At 49.0% G+C, this 19187-nt stretch overlaps 1 protein-coding gene across 11 annotated transcripts in view; it reads right to left on the reverse strand.

Moving 5' to 3' along the window:
• Positions 1-19187, reverse strand: part of MEF2D (myocyte enhancer factor 2D) — a 315067-nt gene that overhangs the window by 144140 nt on the left and 151740 nt on the right. The gene's annotated exons all lie outside the window — the stretch shown is intronic.

Here is a 19187-nt window from a genome sequence, read left to right on the forward strand (position 1 = left end):
CCTCTGGCATTAAGATTTACTAAAGGACTAGCAGAAATATACTAAAGAACTAGAAAAACCTAAATCAATACACACATATGCAGTGGCAACGCAGTATTTGCACATGCCAAGGATTCTCAAAGAAAGGGGATGTGACTTTACTACATCACCATAACTACTATTGTACAGGGAGGCAGCACTAGCAGCCAATCAAAATCTGTTGTATCGCACACGTGATGACAGGTGGTAAGAGCAGAACGACTGGCCAATCAGCAGACTGGATACATGTCCATGTCCAGAGATGACAGGTGGTAAGACTGGCCAATCAGCAGACTGGGTACATGTCCATATTTGACCTGGTTTCAGAGAAAGGGGGCATGGGTTTTCTACATCACTATCACTGCTTTTGTAGAGGAAGTCCATACTAGTAGACAATCAGAATCTGCTGCATGCCAGATGTGCTGGCAGGTTGTGAAAGCAGAGTGACTAGCCAATCAGCAGGCTGGGTGCATGTCCAAGTTTGGACCTGGCTTCAGAGAAAGGGGGCATGGGTTTGCTACATCACTATTACCCCCATTGTAGAGGAAGATCGCACTAGCAGCCAGTCAGAATCTGTTGCATGCCACCTGTGCTGGCAGGTGGTGAAAACAGAGTGACTAGCCAATCAGCAGGATAGAGGCATGTCCATGCCCACGTTTGAACCTAGTTTCAGGAAAAAAGGGTATGGCTTGGCTACGTCACCATTACTCCTATTGTAGAGGAAGGCCACCCCAGAAGCCAACTGGATCCCACACGTGCTGGCAGGTGGTGAAAACAGAGTGACTAGCCAATCAGCAGGATAGAGGCATGTCCATGCCCACGTTTGAACCTAGTTTCAGGAAAAAAGGGTATGGCTTGGCTACGTCACCATTACTCCTATTGTAGAGGAAGGCCACCCCAGAAGCCAACTGGATCCCACACGTGCTGGCATGTGGTAAAAGCAGAGCGACTGGCCAATCAGCACTCTAAGGGAATGTCCATTTCAAAGTTTGAAACCAACTGTGCTGTCTAGGATCACAATTCTGTCTGATCTAGTGATCATTGTAGCACTAAAAGGGTTCTGTCATGTTTTGGGGTAGAAAGGGGATCTGGCAGGATGAGTGGCTAAAGTAGCCTTTCTCAACCTTTTCAACATGGAGAAACCCTTGAAATAACTTTCTGGTCTTGGGAAACCCCTGTTAACAGTTACTATATATCTACAACTCATGATACATTAGTGTGATAGTCAGTGGGAAGAATGCTCCTTACACTTGTGGTCATTGGGAAGAACTACCCCCTTATAGATAGCTAAAAAGATCAATGGTGTCAGTGGGAACCTATCAGAGAGGTTGAAAGTGCTCATTGCTCAAGGAACCCCTAGAAACCTCTTAAGGACCCCTAGGGTTCCATGGAACCCTGGTTGAGAAACCCTTGGCTAAAGTATAGACGGGCACTAGAGGGGAATCTGGTTTTGGAAATAGGATACAGCAAATGTGTATAAAACCAGTAAACATAACAAAGGGAACTCAAAATAGGAGTTGCTGAAAATACACCAAGTTTCGCAAGTGACTTCAGTGCAGATATACGATAGTCTAACTTGTGTAGACACAAAAATAGCTTTATTGACACTATAACATATGGAATGGGGGCAGCTTCCTGCACAACTCCTTGTAATACTCCACGGATTAAACATGGCACCTTGCATCACATCGTTGAGCGGCATAGGAACAATCTAACTACTTCCGCGTGCGTTCGCACCTCCTGCAGATTGGAACTGTGGGCAGCTTATTACCATGCGCTAATCTGCATAAAAATGGCTCCTGCCCTCTTGGGCTTTCCCATGATGCTCTGCCATCAGATGGCTCCAAGGCTTCTGTATGTTGGTACATATTTATATATCATAAGATAATACTGAAACTGGTTGAGTCATTTGTAAACCTGAGCACAGATGATAATGATCAATGATGCAAGACGTTTTCATTCCAGCTCAGCTGGGTGTCAAAGTTATAAGGAAATATCGCGTTTAACCTCTTGTCCCATTTACATTTCTGGTCCTTTTTATGGTATTTCTACCATTATCCGTATGTGATCTCAAAGCCCATCTCTGTGTATGTGCCATTCCCCTTCCCATTCCTCGTCCCATTGCCCTCCCACCAATACACAAGGTTTAATTTAGAAAATTACTTTTACAATCTGCTTTTTACTCCTATTACGTTCACCAGCTGTGTCCATCCTCAACATCGCTTCCGGGTGTGCCATCCAGTGTTCCAGCACTGCAGTCCCTACCATGTCCCTACAGTCTTCTGGATCCGGAGAATACCCTGCCGCTGGACAACTAAAAGGAACTGTCCATGTTGCTCAAGCAGTGATGTGGACAATCAAAAAATGACCCTCTTCCACTGCAGGGAAGAAGATGTCGGTGTCTCGGACGGGAGTCCAAATTTCCTGCCAAAAGGACAGTCCAGGTGGCTACAGAAGTATACCTGAGGAAGCTGATGGTGGACCATAGCAGGCCAGAAACATATGTTACGAAGGTGGAAAAGGACACACTGGGGTCACTAGATGAGACAGGGTGCTCTGTGATGCGCTAAAGCCATGAGTCACACAGGGGTGCACCGGGGTCACTAAATGACAGAATGATCTGGGGTACACTGGAGTCACAGGGCACACAGTAGACCACTGGGATCAATAAATGAGACCGGATGCTCCTGGATGCACTGGAGTCATGAGGCACACAGGAAACACAGAGGTCACTAGATGACATAGGATGTGCTCTATAGTCTTGGGGTGCACTGGGTCACTAGATCACACAGATTGCTCTGTGGTGCACTGGAGTCACAGGGTACACAAGAGACCACTGGGGTTACTAGATGACAGGATGCTCTAGGGCACGCTTCAGTCACAGGACCTGTAGGTGCACTGGAGTCACACAGGAACCCCTTCATCGTTAGAAGCCACAAAGCATCCCTTAGTCGTCAGGAGACACGCAGGCCCCCTTTGCCGTCAGGAGGCACGCAGGCCCCCTTCGCCGTCAGGAGGCACGCAGGCCCCCTTCCTCCTCAGGAGACACGCTGGCCCCCTTCGCCGTCAGGAGACACGCTGGCCCCCTTCGCCATCAGGAGACACGCAGAATCCCTTAATGGTCAGGAGATACGCAGGCCCCTTTCCTCACCAGGAGACATGCAGAATCCCTTCCTCATTAGGAGATACGCACAACCCCCTTTCTCATCAGGAGATACGCACAACCCCCTTCCTCATCAGGATCCATGTAGGAACCCTTCGTCGTCAGGAGACACATTGGCCCACTTCCTTGTTAGGAGCCACATAGGTCCACTTCCTCGTCAGGAGCCATGCAGGACCCCTTCGTCATCAGGAGCCATGCTGGACCCCTTCGTCATCAGGAGCCATGCAGGACCCCTTTGTCATCAGGAGCCATGCAGGACCCCTTTGTCATCTGGAGCCATGCAAGACCCCTTTGTCATCTGGAGCCATGCAAGACCCCTTTGTCATTAGGAGCCATGCAAGACCCCTTCGTCATCAGGAGCCATGCAAGACCCCTTCGTCATCAGGAGCCATGAAGGACCCATTCGTCATCAGGAGCCATGAAGGACCCCATTGCCATCAGAAGCCACGTGCTTGACAAATTGCTCCAGCACTTTCAATGCTGTGATGTGATCGCTTTTATAAACAGTTGGACGTTATTTTTAAGATCTATGGTCAGCTGGCGAAAAATACATATATAATGAGGAAATATATCCGATATGCGCACATTATGTATACTGTATATATTATCTATATATATATATATATATATATTTATTATATACACACCCCCACACTCACATATACAGTATATAAACAAATCATATCAATGTTCATAAAACATTAACGCAACATGACAAGGTCACTTTCATTTTCGCCAATATATCTAATAACACTTTAACAGTCCGCCGTACTTTTACATCACGCGCAGCATTTGTGCACAATCCCGCGTATACAATCCAACCCCAGCGACGCACACATACACCCCCACTCATTACTGTACAAATCTGCAGACGCCATCCAGCGCACACGCCAGAGGTGTCGAAAGTAGCAGTCGATATATTTCGCCCCGGGTCGAAAAAGCTCGTATCATAAATTGCCAGCCTCGTGTCAGCGCATCGTAGCCCCTGGCCAAGAGACACAGCTTATTAACGTGACACTCGGTGCCAAAAAAAACCCCTGACTTCTAGCTCACAGGCAGTGATGCCTCGCAGTGCAGCAGATGTGGAATTGCACAAAAATTGCGACGTACCTTGGAAAACAGGGCTTACCATGTGAGAAGAGGGACAGGCTGGAGCTACGAGCTCTTCAGGCTAATGACACAGGACTGCTGTCCTCAGGCAGGAAGCCTGCAAGGCTCCAGCTTGTTGTCAAGCCAATCAAGAAGTCGGAGCCCCAGGATACAAACTCTTCCGCTTGCTTCTTTTGTTTTGTGAGTGTTAAGACATGATAGCCCCCTCCCCCCCAATATAGGAAGCAGATGAATATCGCTTGGAGATAACCGTATGGCAGGGTCACAGATCTCCATAGAGGATGACCAAGCTGGAAGTAGCTCCATCATCCTACTAAAGTTCATAACAGAAGCAATTGATCACTAATATAATGGAACACTTGGCTCCCTATGGAGAAAACCACACACGTAGCATGCATCATTTTGCAGCGACTGTCGCACGTGATTAGAGCAGCGTGTAAGTAGTTCTGAAATCTTGTAAATGAGCTACCAACGCTCCTGGACGTTCTGAACATCAAAAATTGACCTTTTTGTGGTAATGCAGCCACCACAACGCACTGCCATGTGTTGCGCCATGCCGTAACGCACTGCCATGTGTTGCGCCATGCCGTAACGCACTGCCATGTATTGCTCCATGCCGTAACGCACTGCCATGTGTTGCGCCATGCCATAACGCACTGCCATGTGTTGCTCCATGCCGTAACGCACATGCGTTACCATTCAAATCAATGGCACCACATGACATGTGGGTCCATTTCCAGTTTTGTGTGCTCAAGTGCACATTATGTTGCGTGTTAATGTGCACGGTGTTAAGGCAACTGATTGGAATCAGCATGTACATTGAGACCTGTTTCGGGGGGAATGGACTCCTCCTCCTTCTTGGCTAGCCCTGGAAAAGGGGGAGTCCATTCCCCCAAAACACGCTGGCAGAATGTACAGGTTTATACTTTTAATAAACTCTTTATGAACCATACAGCAAAAGTTTATTTATTAAAAGTGTAAATATGTACATCGAGCCAACGTGTTTTGGAGAAATAGACTCCCCCCTTCTTCAGGGCTAGCTCTGAAAAAGAGGGAGTCCATTCCTCCGAAACATGCTGGTTGAATATACATGTTTATACTTTTAATAAATGAAATTAAAACTTTTGCTGTATGGTTCATAAAGAGTTTATTAAAAGTATAAACATGTACATTCAGCCAGCGTGTTTTGGAGAAATTGACTCCCCCCCCCCCCCCTTCTTCAGGGCTAGCTCTGAAAAAGAGGGAGTTCATTCCCCTGAAACATGTTCGCTGAATGTACATGTTTATACTTTTAAAATCACTTTATGAACCATACAGCAAAAGTGTGTTATTTCATTAAAAGTGTAAACCATGTACATCGCGTCAATGCATATCAGGGGAATGGGCTCCCCACTTCTTCAGGGCTAGCCTTGGAAAAGGAGGAGTCCATTTCCCTGTAGCGCGTTTTAATAAAAACACATCAAACGTTTCTGGACACCAGGAGCTTCTACCTTCCTACCCCAGTCTTCTCGCTGACACGACCATAAGGCCGTATTGGAAAGGTAGCAGCCCAGGCCTTCAAGAGAGTCCACCACCATCGGGCATGACCTACTGGAGGTCCTCATTGCCTACGCAACCACCGACCCATGACCAGCGACTGATCCAGTCAGCCAAGAGCGGTCTGAAACCTAAGCCTTCAAGAGAGTCCACCACCACCATTGGGCATGACCTACTGGAAGTCCTCATTGCTACGCAACCACCCATCCATGACCAGCGACTGATCCAGTCAGCCAAGAGCGGTCTGAAACCTAAGCCCTCCAGAGAGTCCACCACCACCATTGGGCATAACCTACTGGAAGTCCTCATTGCCTACGCAACCACCCACCCATGACCAGCGACTGATCCAATCAGCCAAGAGCGGTCTGAAACCTAAGCCCTCCAGAGAGTCCACCACCACCATTGGGCATAACCTACTGGAAGTCCTCATTGCCTACGCAACCACCCACCCATGACCAGCGACTGATCCAGTCAGCCAAGAGCGGTCTGAAACCTAAGCCCTCCAGAGAGTCCACCACCACCATTGGGCATAACCTACTGGAAGTCCTCATTGCCTACGCAACCACCCACCCATGACCAGCGACTGATCCAATCAGCCAAGAGCGGTCTGAAACCTAAGCCCTCCAGAGAGTCCACCACCACCATTGGGCATAACCTACTGGAAGTCCTCATTGCCTACGCAACCACCCACCCATGACCAGCGACTGATCCAATCAGCCAAGAGCGGTCTGAAACCTAAGCCCTCCAGAGAGTCCACCACCACCATTGGGCATGACCTACTGGAAGTCCTCATTGCCTACGCAACCACCCACCCATGACCAGCGACTGATCCAGTCGGCCAAGAGCGGTCTGCAGCCCAAGCCCTAATGAAGGCAGTCTAGCCCCCTGAAACACATAGGATTATTTATTTTCCAATGTCTCAATTTTATATCCATCAAAGTTATATGGCCATGGATGACTGGTTGGCACACGTTTTGTCAATAAAGTGCTGGTGCATTAGTTTTCTTTTGTCAGGATTTTTTTTCCCTTATATTTACCAGGTGATCCTGCCAATAACACACTTCCCGTCCTGGGCACCATGCTCCACTCACCATACTGTATCTATGGAGGGGCAGCCTTGTCACCCTAGGCTGCCCTCTTGATCTGGACTCACACCATTACATAGGGAGGAGGGGGTTGTGTAGTTCACAGAACATAGCTTGATTAGCTGGATAACACTGTAGGAGCAGCACTGTCATCCTAGTACAGGACCACAGAGTACCTCCTCCTCTCCTCTCTCTCATAGGAGCAGCATTGTCTTCCCAGTACAGGTATACAGAACACATTCTCCCTCTCCTGTTTCCCATAAGAGCAGCATTGTCATCCTAGCACAAAACTACAGACCACCTCCTCCTCTCCTCTTTCCCATAGGAGCAGCAATGTCATCCTACTACAGGTATACAGAACACATCCTTCTTTCTCCTGTTTCCCATAGCAGCAGTACTGTCATCCTAGTAGAGGACTAGAGAACAACTCCCCCTCTCCTCTTTCCCATAGAAGCAGCTTTGTCATCCTACTACAGAATAACTTCTTCTTCTCCTAGTACAGGACTACAGAGTACCTCCTCCTCTCCTCTTTCCCATAAGAGCAGCACTGTCATCCTAGTACAGGACTACAGAGTACCTCCTCCTCTCCTCTTTCGCATAGGAGCATCACTGTCATCCTAGCACAGAACTACAGAACACCCCCTCTCCTCTTTCCCATAGGCGCAGAGTTGTCATCCTACTACAGAATACCTCCTTCCTCTCCTAGTACAGGACTACAGAGTACCTCCTGCTCTCCTCTTTCCCATAGGAGCAGCACTGTCATCCTAGTACAGGACTACAGGGTACCTCCTCCTCTCCTCTTTCCCATAGGAGCAGCGCTGTCATCCTAGTACAGGACTACAGAGTACCTCCTCCTCTGCTCTTTCCCATAGGAGCAGCATTGCCATCCTAGCACAGAACTACAAAACACCCCCCTCTCCTTTTTCCCATAGGGCAGCATTGTCATCCTACTACAGAATACCTCCTTCCTCTCCTAGCACAGGACTAAAGAACACCTCCTCCTCTCCTCTTTCCCATAGGATGAGCACTGTCATCCTAGTACAGGACTACAGAGTACTACCTCCTCTCCTCTTTCCCATAGGAGCAACATTGTCATCCTAGTACATGACTACAGAGCACCTCCCCTCTTTTCTTTTCCACAACACAGGGGAGTGTTTTGTAGTTCACAGTGAGAGCTGGGAACAATGTAATTGATAAAAAGTACAGCACAGGAAGTGATCAGCTTAATGGATTTATGGCAGGATCAGATATCGAACAGATATAACCAAATACATCCGATGATGCGTTTCACTACTTCCCGCTCACTCGGGCATCTCTTTAAGGATCCAGTTCACACTCCATGCATTTCGGATTTTTTTTCTGCATCCAAAACACACGGAAAGTAGGTGATATGGTTGTCAGTGTCATAGTTCACATTAGCGCTTGCAGGTCCAGTGCGTTCCAGTTGCAGAAAAAAAAAGGTAGAACAGGCTGCATTTTTTCTGCACGGAACTGTACTGGAACGCGGTAAAACACATCAAAAACGCACCAGAACGCACCAAAAAACACGCTAGAAGGCTCACGTCCTTTTTTAAATTGAAGTAAAAGAGGGGGAAAAATTAATTCAAAATTGCATCCAAAAATGCACCGCAACGCGTCAAAAACAAGCACGCAGAAACGAATCCAGAACGCATCCAGATTGCGTTTCTATAGTGTGAACCGGCCCTGAAGGTTTCTGGGAAGGACTGGATTGGAGATTATGTGACCACTGTGATTGGCTATCCCAGGGGGTCACATGATCAGAAGCTAGTCCTGCCGCCTCCCGGTCATTACCGGGGACCGAGAGCCGTCAGCGGCGGGCGCGCTCTCAGCACATGGACCCCAACCGCCCGGCGCCCACTAAAGCCCACCCTTTGCCCCCATACATGTGTTAGGTGGGCGGCAACAGGTTAACAGACCAAAAAGAGGAGCAAATAGGAGAAGTTCATTGTTGGGGTTTACAGTCTCTCCGATCAGATCGGTGCACCGGACAGAAATAAGGGACCAATGGCGATGCTCCAAATCCCATCCGCAGTCGGATAAAGCAGACGATGGATTCCGATTGGCCGCTGAGTGTTGCCTGATAAGAGCGACTTAAAAGTGCACTCCGTTTAAAAAAAAAGTTTTCCATCAAATATATCCTTCAATAGCCATAAACGTCGTAAACCCGCTTTGTTTATACCAAAAACCTTTGCAAACCCAGATATTCCCTTGTAAAGTGGCGGTGACATCATCACTGTGCTGTGCATAGCCTGTGCAGAGAGCAGAGCTGTGGGAGGGGCCTTGCAGACTCAACCTACTATAGTAAACTACAGAAGGGGGGCGGAGACAGGACCAGTCCCCCTTAAGGAGGGACAGCAGAGCTGTAGGAGGGGCCCAGCAGGCTCCACCTTCTACAGAAAATGACAGGAAGAGGCGGAGACAAGACGAGTTACCCTGCACAAGGAGAGGGTTAACAGACCAAAAAGGGGGGCAAATAGGAGAAGTTCATTGTCGGGGTTTACAGTCTCTCCGGTCAGATAGGTGCACCGGACAGAAATAAGGGACCAATGGCGATGCTCCAAATCCCATCCGCAGTCGGATAAAGCAGACGATGGATTCCGATTGGCCGCTGAGTGTTCCCGAACGTCCAATCTGCCTTCGCTTTGTGAAATTCGGAGGATTTACTCTATATATAGTAAAAGGCATCGATAAAAGTTGGTACAGTTGGCCAGGCTGCTCCCCCCTCCTCCGTTCTCTGGCTTATCGTGCTTCACTTAGAGCCAGACACAAAGTGATACAGACATGCTCAGCACATGGATACTGTGAACCGGTTTCCATGGCGACTATCACCACGCAACAGCTCCAAGGTCTTGCCCTCCTTGATGCTCGGAGAGGTGGGGAAGGCACAGGCATGGCAGCAAAAGCTCCGGGGAGTCTGAGAGCACCGTGCCGCTGCCCCCTCGCCGCAAGGGGCCCGTTAACCCCCCGATCGCTGGGCAGTCCCCGGCTTCGCGTAACCTGGGGAAAGAAAAAAAAAAGAAGTTTCCATCTAACGGTTACAATGTAATAAGTTTATAGCATGCGTATTCTTCCCCGGATTGCGAAACGCATGATGCGCTCAAAAACTAGGTTTGATTGCGACGCGATCTTATTTCTGTTTTTGGCGGTCCTGTGCTGCGGCATAGAGGACTTTAGTTTTGTGGCGATAAAACATTCGACAAAGACCCCACCGGACTGGAATTTCCCGTAGGCGCGTCGCCTGATAAGAGCGACTTAAAAGTGCACTCCATTTAAAAAAAAAAAAAAGTTTTCCATCAAATATATCCTTCAATAGCCATAAACGTCGTAAACCCGCTTTGTTTATACCAAAAACCATTGCAAACCCAGATATTCCCTTGTAAAGTGGCGGTGACATCATCACTGTGCTGTGCATAGCCTGTGCAGAGAGATCTGTGGGAGGGGCCTTGCAGGCTCAACCTACTATAAAAACTACAGAAGACGGGCGGAGACAGGACCAGTCCCCCTTAAGGTGGGACAGCAGAGCTGTAGGAGGGGCCCAGCAGGCTCCACCTTCTACAGAAAATGACAGCAAGAGGCGGAGACAAGACGGGTTACCCTGCACAAGGAGAGAATGCAGAGCTGTAGGAGGGGCCTAGAAGGCCCACCCATTACAGAAAATGACAGGAGGGGGTGGAGACAAGATGAGTCACCCTGCACAAAGAGAGAATGCAGAGCTGTAGGAGGGGCCTAGAAGGCCCACCCATTACCGAAAATGACAGGAGGCGGAGACAAGATGAGTCACCTTGCACAAGGAGAGAAAGCAGAGCTGTGGGAGGGGCCTAGCAGGCCCACCCATTACAGAAAACGACAGGAGGAAGCAGAGACGAGTCACTCTGCACAAGGAGAGAAAGCAGAGCTGTGGGAGGAGCTCAGTAGGCGCACCCACTACAAAAAAATGACAGGAGAGGGCGGAGACAAGACGAGTTACCCTGCACAAGGAGAGAATGCAGAGCTGTAGGAGGGGCCTAGCAGGCCCACCCATTACAGAAAATGACAGGAGGGGGTGGAGACAAGATGAGTCACCCTGCACAAGGAGAGAATGCAGAGCTGTGGGAGGGGTCTAGCAGCCCCACCAATTACAGAAAACGACAGGAGGGGTGGAGACAAGATGAGTCACCCTGCACAAGGAGAGAAAGCAGAGCTGTAGGAGGGGCCCAGAAGGCCCAACCACTACAGAAAACGACAGGAGGGGGCGGAGACAAGACCAGTCACCTTGGAAAAGGAGAGAGAGCAGCAGTGACAGGTCTTTATTACAGGAAGCTCCAAAAAATTTACACAATTTCTGCACTGATCTGAAAGAAATACTAGAAGTATATTCAAGTCAAGAATCCATAGGCCGCTTGTATTTAGACGATATTTACTTATCCCCGTTTTCAAATTTAAAGTATGTCAAAACCTCAAATTTTTTTTGTGTGTTAGAAAGAATACGGAATGGTTAAACCTCCTGCAAAGTTTTTGTTTGTGGTCGGTGTCCTAATTAGGGATGAGTTCAGGTGTGTTCGAATGCTAGTCCGAACCAACCTGACCAATCCCTCCACTGTACTAGTCCAATCATCTGCGATGTGGGAATTCCCCACCCTACAGCCGCACGTATATAGAGGTGCGAATACAGGCAGCTGTAGGCAGGGGACTATTTTTTTTCCCTCGATCCTACGGTGCATCAAAACAAAACACCAAAAGTGAACAAAAGTGGACTTAGGATGTGTCATATGGTCCCCTTCCAAAGAAGAAGGACCCTTCCCTGACCTCCCTCCAGGCCCCAAGACGACGGGGACAAGGCACACTAAGGTCCACCTAGCCAAAACACCCAGTGCGCCCTTCTCCTTGTGATAAAACTGAAGCTGACGGAGTACTTGGTGAGGGGATCTCTCGAAGAACGATCCCCCCAAGGCAGGGGAGGAAGCAAACTAAAGGCCACACATCCTCCCCATAGACTTCATGGTAGGCCAGAAGACCCACACCCTACAATCCATGTTAAAAAGGCACACTTACGCTCATCTAGCAAAAAGGCCTGGCAGACCCAACTCCTCATGGTCACCCGAAGCTAACCCCAACAAGTACAAGGTGAAGGACTCTCCCGAAGAGAGACCTCCCGCGAGGCAAAGAAGGAAGAAACTTAATGATCGCACATCCTCCGCTAGACTTCAGAGTAGGCCAGAAGACCCACACCCTACAATCCAAGTGAAAAAAAAGGGACACTCAGGTCCACCTTGCCAAAAAGCCCACCAGACCCCGCACCTCAAGGTCAGCTGAAGCTGTCCAACAAATACCGGTTGAGGGACTCTCCCAAAAAGAGATCCCTCCCCCCAAGGCAGGAAGGAAGGAACTTAATGGTCACATATCCTCCCCGTAGACTTCAGGGTAGGCCAGAAGACCAACAACCTACAATCCATGTGAAAAAGGCACACTTACGCTCATCTAGCAAAAAGGCCTGGCAGACCCCGCTCCTCATGGTCACCCGAAGCTAACCCCAACAAGTACGAGGTGACGGACTCTCCCGAAGAGAGACCTCCCCTCGAGGCAAAGAAGGAAGAAACTTAATGGTTGCACATCCTCCGCTAGACTTCAGAGTAGGCCAGAAGACCCACACCCTACAATCCATGTGAGAAAGGAACCTTTAGGTCCAGCTTGCCAAACGGCCCACAATCCAGAAAACGAAAACATATAAATGTAGGTGCAACGGGAATGCCTTGGCCAATTATGCCTGGCCCAGTACAGTAACAGCTTCCTGTCAGGATCGCTCAGGTGGGTTCAGCCTAGACTCTTAGCATGCCTGAGCTCATCTCTAGTCCCTATGTGGTTATTTCCCTTCACTTCCTGACCCATAGTCACAACAGGAAGCGACAGGAAAATCTCCTCGTATGTGTCACCGAATCAAACATCCCCGTTAGAGGATTTCACCCATTATTCCTGTTCCAGTGATAACTGAATATTTAGAATTTTCCTCACCATGCTGAGAAGTGAGAAACGTTCACAATGCTTATTTTTGAGCAAACAATGATAATAAAGAGAAATTGAAGTGTGAGAATCCTATTACGAGCGTAGGCCTCCTTTGAGGTGACCAAAACCGGGAAATAGCTCTGTTGTGGTTAAACTTTTTAACCGAATTAGAGCACCATCAGGAAGTAGAGAGACGGACCAAAAAAAAAAAAAATGGGGTAAGCCGGTCATTGGTGGTTAGGGCCCTCCAAGAGGGAAAGCACAATGGCCACAAGGCTTCTACAGATTATGGCACCACTGAACTAAAAGTCATTCTACTGCAAGGACCAGAAAGATACGATGCCCATATCTGCCTTGGACTAAACCAAAATGGCTGCCTGGTATAAAATGCCAACACTGTGGTAGCTAAAACAAGCTGGTGACACAAATCAGGGCTTCAGGGCCTTTTCACACCTACGTGCCCCTATTACGTTACACATTTTTCGTTGCGTTTGCAGATTCATATCATTAAGGGCCCTTATCTAGGTTTACCTCATCTAATAAAAAAGTGGGCCCATTTGTGGCCAATGCAGCACACCAAACTGCATCTATGGGTTGTAGTGCGTTGAAGGGTCAGTCGCATTGACGGCCCATAGGAATTAAATGTACTCCCAACCAGGGGCGGACTGACCATTTGGTTACTCGGGCACTGCCCGAGGGCCCAGGGTCACTAGGGGGCCCCATGAGATGCCCCTAGTACCTTTCATAGGCTTTTTTGGGTGTGGTTTGAGTGTGGGTGAGGACACAGGGGCCCCATGGTCCCCTATTGCCCGGGGGCCCCATGAGTTGTCAGTCCGCCCCTGCTCCCAACCCCATCCGTGGATTACTGCTCACGAAATACATAGGTGTGAATCCAACCTCAGAGCTCATTCACATTCAATGCGTTGGGTTGCATTGGGCAGCTTCACCCAATGCAGTCCCGACGCATAGACAAGGCAATTTGACCTATAGGGATGTCTGTAGATAAAAACAAACTGTGTAGCTTTGATTGAAGTTGGATTATGCCCTTACTATAGGTTTACACCATTTATGTACCTTCTGAAGCCTGACTGAAAAATTCCCAGAGATGGCATCATCCCACCCTGCCTTGTTGCTAGGACGTTGCTAAGAGACGTCCAACTGTTACTGTTCACCTCCACCATCACAAGAGCGAGCTCTGAAATGCTGAGCACCGAGTTACTGCAACTAACTGCCATGTCACAGGCTGTCTTTAATAACAACAGGCCTCCCTTGTAAGTGTCCGAGAACAGAATGCTCTAGTTGCCCATAGCAACCAGATTTTTCCGCTCATTTTTCCACGCTGACTGGAAACGTAAATAGAAGAATATGACTAATAATCAAAAAGGCGATAAGAATGCTTCAGACATTTTGATAAATAAAGTGCCACACACAGCGTTCAGACGTAAAAAGCACCATATAAAGCCGAATCTTACTGTCGAGCGTTGTTGCGCTTGTGGAAACGCACAACAAATCATGTTTAGTTGAACTGGCTGCCGTGAACAAAATGGCTGCCATATCACAAGTCGTCTGTAAACACAACAGGCCTCCCTTATGAGAGTACTAGGATAAAATCGCTCTAGTTGCTCATAGCAACCAGATTTTCCCGCTCATTTTTCCATGCTAACTGGAAACGTAAATAGCTGAAATTGACTGAAAATCAATAGGTGATAAGAACGCTTCAGACATTTTGATAAATAAAGCACCACGAACAGTGTTCAGATGTGAACGGGTCCCATAAAATAAAAATCTTATTGGCAAGCATTGTTGCCCTTCTTGGAAACGCACAACAAATCATGTTTAGTCTAACCGGCTGCCATGAACAAAATGGCTGCCGTATCACAAGTCATCTGTAAACACAACAGGCCTCCCTTATGAGAGTGAGGATAGATCGCTCTAGTTGCCCGTAGCAACCAGATTTTCCCGCTCATTTTTCCACTGACTGGAAACGTCAGCATGGAAGCAAAATAAATCAAAGGCCAGACGCAGCCTACAGAACACGTAACAATGACGATTTTAGTCACGCCTCAAGGTGAGCCGCCATTTTGTTTGAGATATTTACTAGCCAATCCGCTGTAGCCTGCACTCCCTTCCCAACAAGTGTATCAGAATAGACGTCGGGTCACAGCGTAATTTCACCTCAGCGTAATTAAGGCCGATCATACCGCGATGTATTGGTTTGGTTACTTCCCCGCTAATGAACTACTAATTTCCTCAAACCAGCTCAAAGGCTCCCGGATCGGTAAACGGACAAATGGCGTGTCTGATGCGTTCTGGTCGCCTGTTGGTGTTCAATCAGATTTAGTTATTTGCATTTCCAGTCAGCTTGGAAAAATGAGCGGGAAAGTCTGGTATGGGCAACTAGAGCGTTCTATCCTTGGAGGCATTCGGGGCGGTACATGGGTTACCGACAAAATGAATTTCTTGGCTTTGCGACGTAAATAAAATGAAAATCTGACTGCCTGCTATCTTTGCACAATGCTGAATAAGCGTCCGAAAAGCATCCGGGGCCTAAATGAGCCTCGGCGGCGAGGGAGACGTCGCTTTCTGTATTTTGTCCCTGTCATGGCCACCGCAGGGGACATTTGCAGCTGTTGCTATGGAAACAGATGCAAACAGCAGTAGCAGGGCCGCCGTCTGCATCACCTGTTCTTCGCGTCTCGTGAAAGAGCCTGCTCGCTCGATGAGTAATGACATTTGGGTGCCAGGAACGCAGGGCGACGTGCCAGCTGGTTCTGCTGCGGACACTGCCAGGTCTCTCTCACCTCCCACCCCCCATTCCTCCACCTCGATTTCTCAGGCCGTGATGACTCTGAAGTACGTTATGGTCTTCCGCAGCACAAGTGCATGCTGGGATGTCCGCCATTTTTGTTTTATATTGGCAACCAATCCGCCTTCTAGGCCTAAACCTTGAAGGGTTAAGTTCACCTTTACCAAAAAGCCACCCATGTAGGCTGTTTACGTACCTTGTGAAGCCTGACTGGAAAAACCCTGGGACGTTGCTAAGGGCGTTGCTAAGAGATGCGCGCTGTGCTTTTTGCAGCGATTTGGAATTCTGGGCAGAATTATACAAATTGGACAAGCCCTTTTCCTGTCATGTCATAGCCCTCTTCCGGAAGTGTCTGCTGGCTGTGCTGGTCCAGCTCCTCTTCCCCCCCCCCCCCCCTCCTTCCCATTGCCAGGGAAGGGGCAAAGGAGATAACTATACAGTTTTAGCTTGAGTGACGGCTCGCAGTCCGCTGACATCACATCCAACATGGCGTCGCCCATGGGGCTTTTGAACATTTATACAAGGGAGGTAAATACGCCAAAAATATGTAAATGCTCCTATTCTTTTGCGAGAACATTGTTTTTAGTTTTTTTATTGTTTTTTTTTTCATAAAAGATCTCTTTAAGCATTTCTGCAAAATACTCACTTTTTCTGAACGCCGACGTCACCAGACCCATTCTTTAAGCTGCCAGCGAGACGATACGCGCAGTTTGCGCGCAGCTTCCTCCCCGCCGATGATCTGTACGCCGCATTAAACCGCAGGCTGATTACTTCAAATCATTCCATCACTTGAGCAAATTCGCCCCTTAAAAGGAGGTGAGATTCCAGGTAACCATAGACGATCAGAAACGACTTTGCTGAACGCGCTTAATCATACAATCGCCTCCTCCGCTGCCTCCTTCATGATGGGAACATGACTTCACCGCGGAACGCACAGAGCGGCTTCAGGATAAACATCCGAACGGCAAGAATTCTCAGGAAAAGAACTCTACGTGTTGAGATCTGCGTGCTGCCGATTATTTCACGCCCGAGAAGTTTTCTCCGGCTTTCTTTTGTCCGTAACGGTTCCTCTTACAGGCTGGCAATATAGACCTAAATACTGAAATTAGGAATTTAAAGGATATATCCACCTAGAACAAAAGTGGCAGTTAGTGGAGCAGTCCACTAGAACGGCGGTCAGAGAAGTTCAAGGTAAAGTGGAAGCCGGTAGAGAGTTGAACTGGTAAGGAGGTGGTCAGAGAGTTTGATGGTAAATTGGCAGTAATTGGAGAAGTGTACTGGTAAATTGGCAGTTAGTGGAGAAGTGTGCTGGTACAGTGGCAGTCAGAGATGTCTGCTGGTACAGTGGCAGTCAGAGATGTCTGCTGGTACAGTGGCAGTCAGAGAAGTCTGCTGGTACAGTGACAGTCAGAGAAGTGCACTGGTAAATTAGTAGTTAGTGAAAAAGTGTGCTATTATGGTGGAAGTCAGCGAAGTGTGCAGGTAAACTGGCAGTTAGTGGAGACATGCGCTGGTACGGTGGCAGTCAGAGAAGTGTGCTGGTACGGTGGCAGTCAGAGAAGTGTGCTGGTACGGTGGCAGTCAGGGAAGTGTGCTGGTACGGTGGCAGTCAGGGAAGTCTGCTGGTACGGTGGCAGTCAGGGAAGTCTGCTGGTACGGTGGCAGTCAGGGAAGTCTGCTGGTACGGTGGCAGTCAGGGAAGTCTGCTGGTACGGTGGCAGTCAGGGAAGTCTGCTGGTACGGTGGCAGTCAGGGAAGTCTGCTGGTACGGTGGCAGTCAGGGAAGTCTGCTGGTACGGTGGCAGTCAGGGAAGTCTGCTGGTACGGTGGCAGTCAGAGAAGTCTGCTGGTACGGTGGCAGTCAGAGAAGTCTGCTGGTACGGTGGCAGTCAGAGAGGTCTGCTGGTACGGTGGCAGTCAGAGAGGTCTGCTGGTACGGTGGCAGTCAGAGAGGTCTGCTGGTACGGTGGCAGTCAGAGAGGTCTGCTGGTACGGTGGCAGTCAGAGAGGTCTGCTGGTACGGTGGCAGTCAGAGAGGTCTGCTGGTACGGTGGCAGTCAGAGAAGTCTGCTGGTACGGTGGCAGTCAGAGACGTCTGCTGGTACGGTGGCAGTCAGAGAAGTCTGCTGGTACGGTGGCAGTCAGAGAGGTCTGCTGGTACGGTGGCAGTCAGAGAGGTCTGCTGGTACGGTGGCAGTCAGAGAAGTCTGCTGGTACGGTGGCAGTCAGAGAGGTCTGCTGGTACGGTGGCAGTCAGAGAAGTCTGCTGGTACGGTGGCAGTCAGAGAGGTCTGCTGGTACGGTGGCAGTCAGAGAGGTGTGCTGGTACGGTGGCAGTCAGAGAGGTGTGCTGGTACGGTGGCAGTCAGAGAGGTGTGCTGGTACGGTGGCAGTCAGAGAAGTGTGCTGGTACGGTGGCAGTCAGAGAAGTGTGCTGGTACGGTGGCAGTCAGAGAAGTGTGCTGGTACGGTGACAGTAAGAGAAGTGTGCTGGTACGGTGGCAGTCAGAGAAGTGTGCTGGTACGGTGGCAGTCAGAGAAGTTTGCTGGCAAAGTGGCAGTTAGTTGAGAAGTGTGCTGGAATGATGGCAGTTAGCGGAGAAGTGTGCTAGTATGGTGGCAGTCAGAGAAGTGCGCTGGTAGAGTGATGGTCAGAGAAGTTTGTTGGTATGGTGTCAGTACGAGCACTGGTAAATAGGCAGTTAGTGGAAAAGTGTGCTGGTATGGTAGGTCAGAAAAGTGCGCTGGTAGGATGGTGGTCTGAAGTTTGCTGGCAAGGTGGCAGTTAGTGGAGAAGTGTGCTTATATGGTGGCAAGTCAGAGAAGACTGCTGGTAAAATGGAAGTCAGTGGGGAGGCATGTCTGTACAATGGTGGTCAGAGAAGACTGTTGGTAAAGGGGTGGTCAGTGAGGAGGTATGTTGGTTAGGTGGTGGTCACAAAAGTGCGCCAGGATGGTAGCTTTAAGACAAGTGTGCTGCTAAACTGGCTTTGGGGCGGTGCGTTGGTTAGGTGATGGCCACAGACATGTGTCAGGTTGGTAGTTTTAAGAGAAGTGTGCCGGTAAAGTGGCAGTTAGTGGGGAGGTGTGTTGGTACAGTGGTGGTCAGAAAAGTTTGCTGGTAAAATGGCAGTCAGTGGGGAGATTTGTTGGTACAGTGGCACCCAAATCTCCCAATCAGACAGGAACAGAGTCGGGACTCATGTCACAGGGACGTCACGGTTGGCACATCAAAAGACGCAGACTCCGCCTTTTGGGTGAACTGGTCCTTTTAGTCAGCGCGGCGCATGCACCTTGCTTCCAACACAAATTCGGGACCAGTTCTCTCCACACAGGATAACCGCCATGTATGGCGAAGACCATCTCTGAAGCAAAGCTTAACCCTTTGGAAACCCCCCCACGGTGGTGAACGTTACTTGAATCGATCGCGCTTCGTATTTTTTTGAGGCGAGTACGATGACTTTCCTCA

Source organism: Staurois parvus, unplaced genomic scaffold (assembly GCF_062004578.1).
Source record: "Staurois parvus isolate SC_StPar_1 unplaced genomic scaffold, SC_StPar_1.0 ptg000956l, whole genome shotgun sequence".
Classification (NCBI taxonomy): domain Eukaryota; kingdom Metazoa; phylum Chordata; class Amphibia; order Anura; family Ranidae; genus Staurois; species Staurois parvus.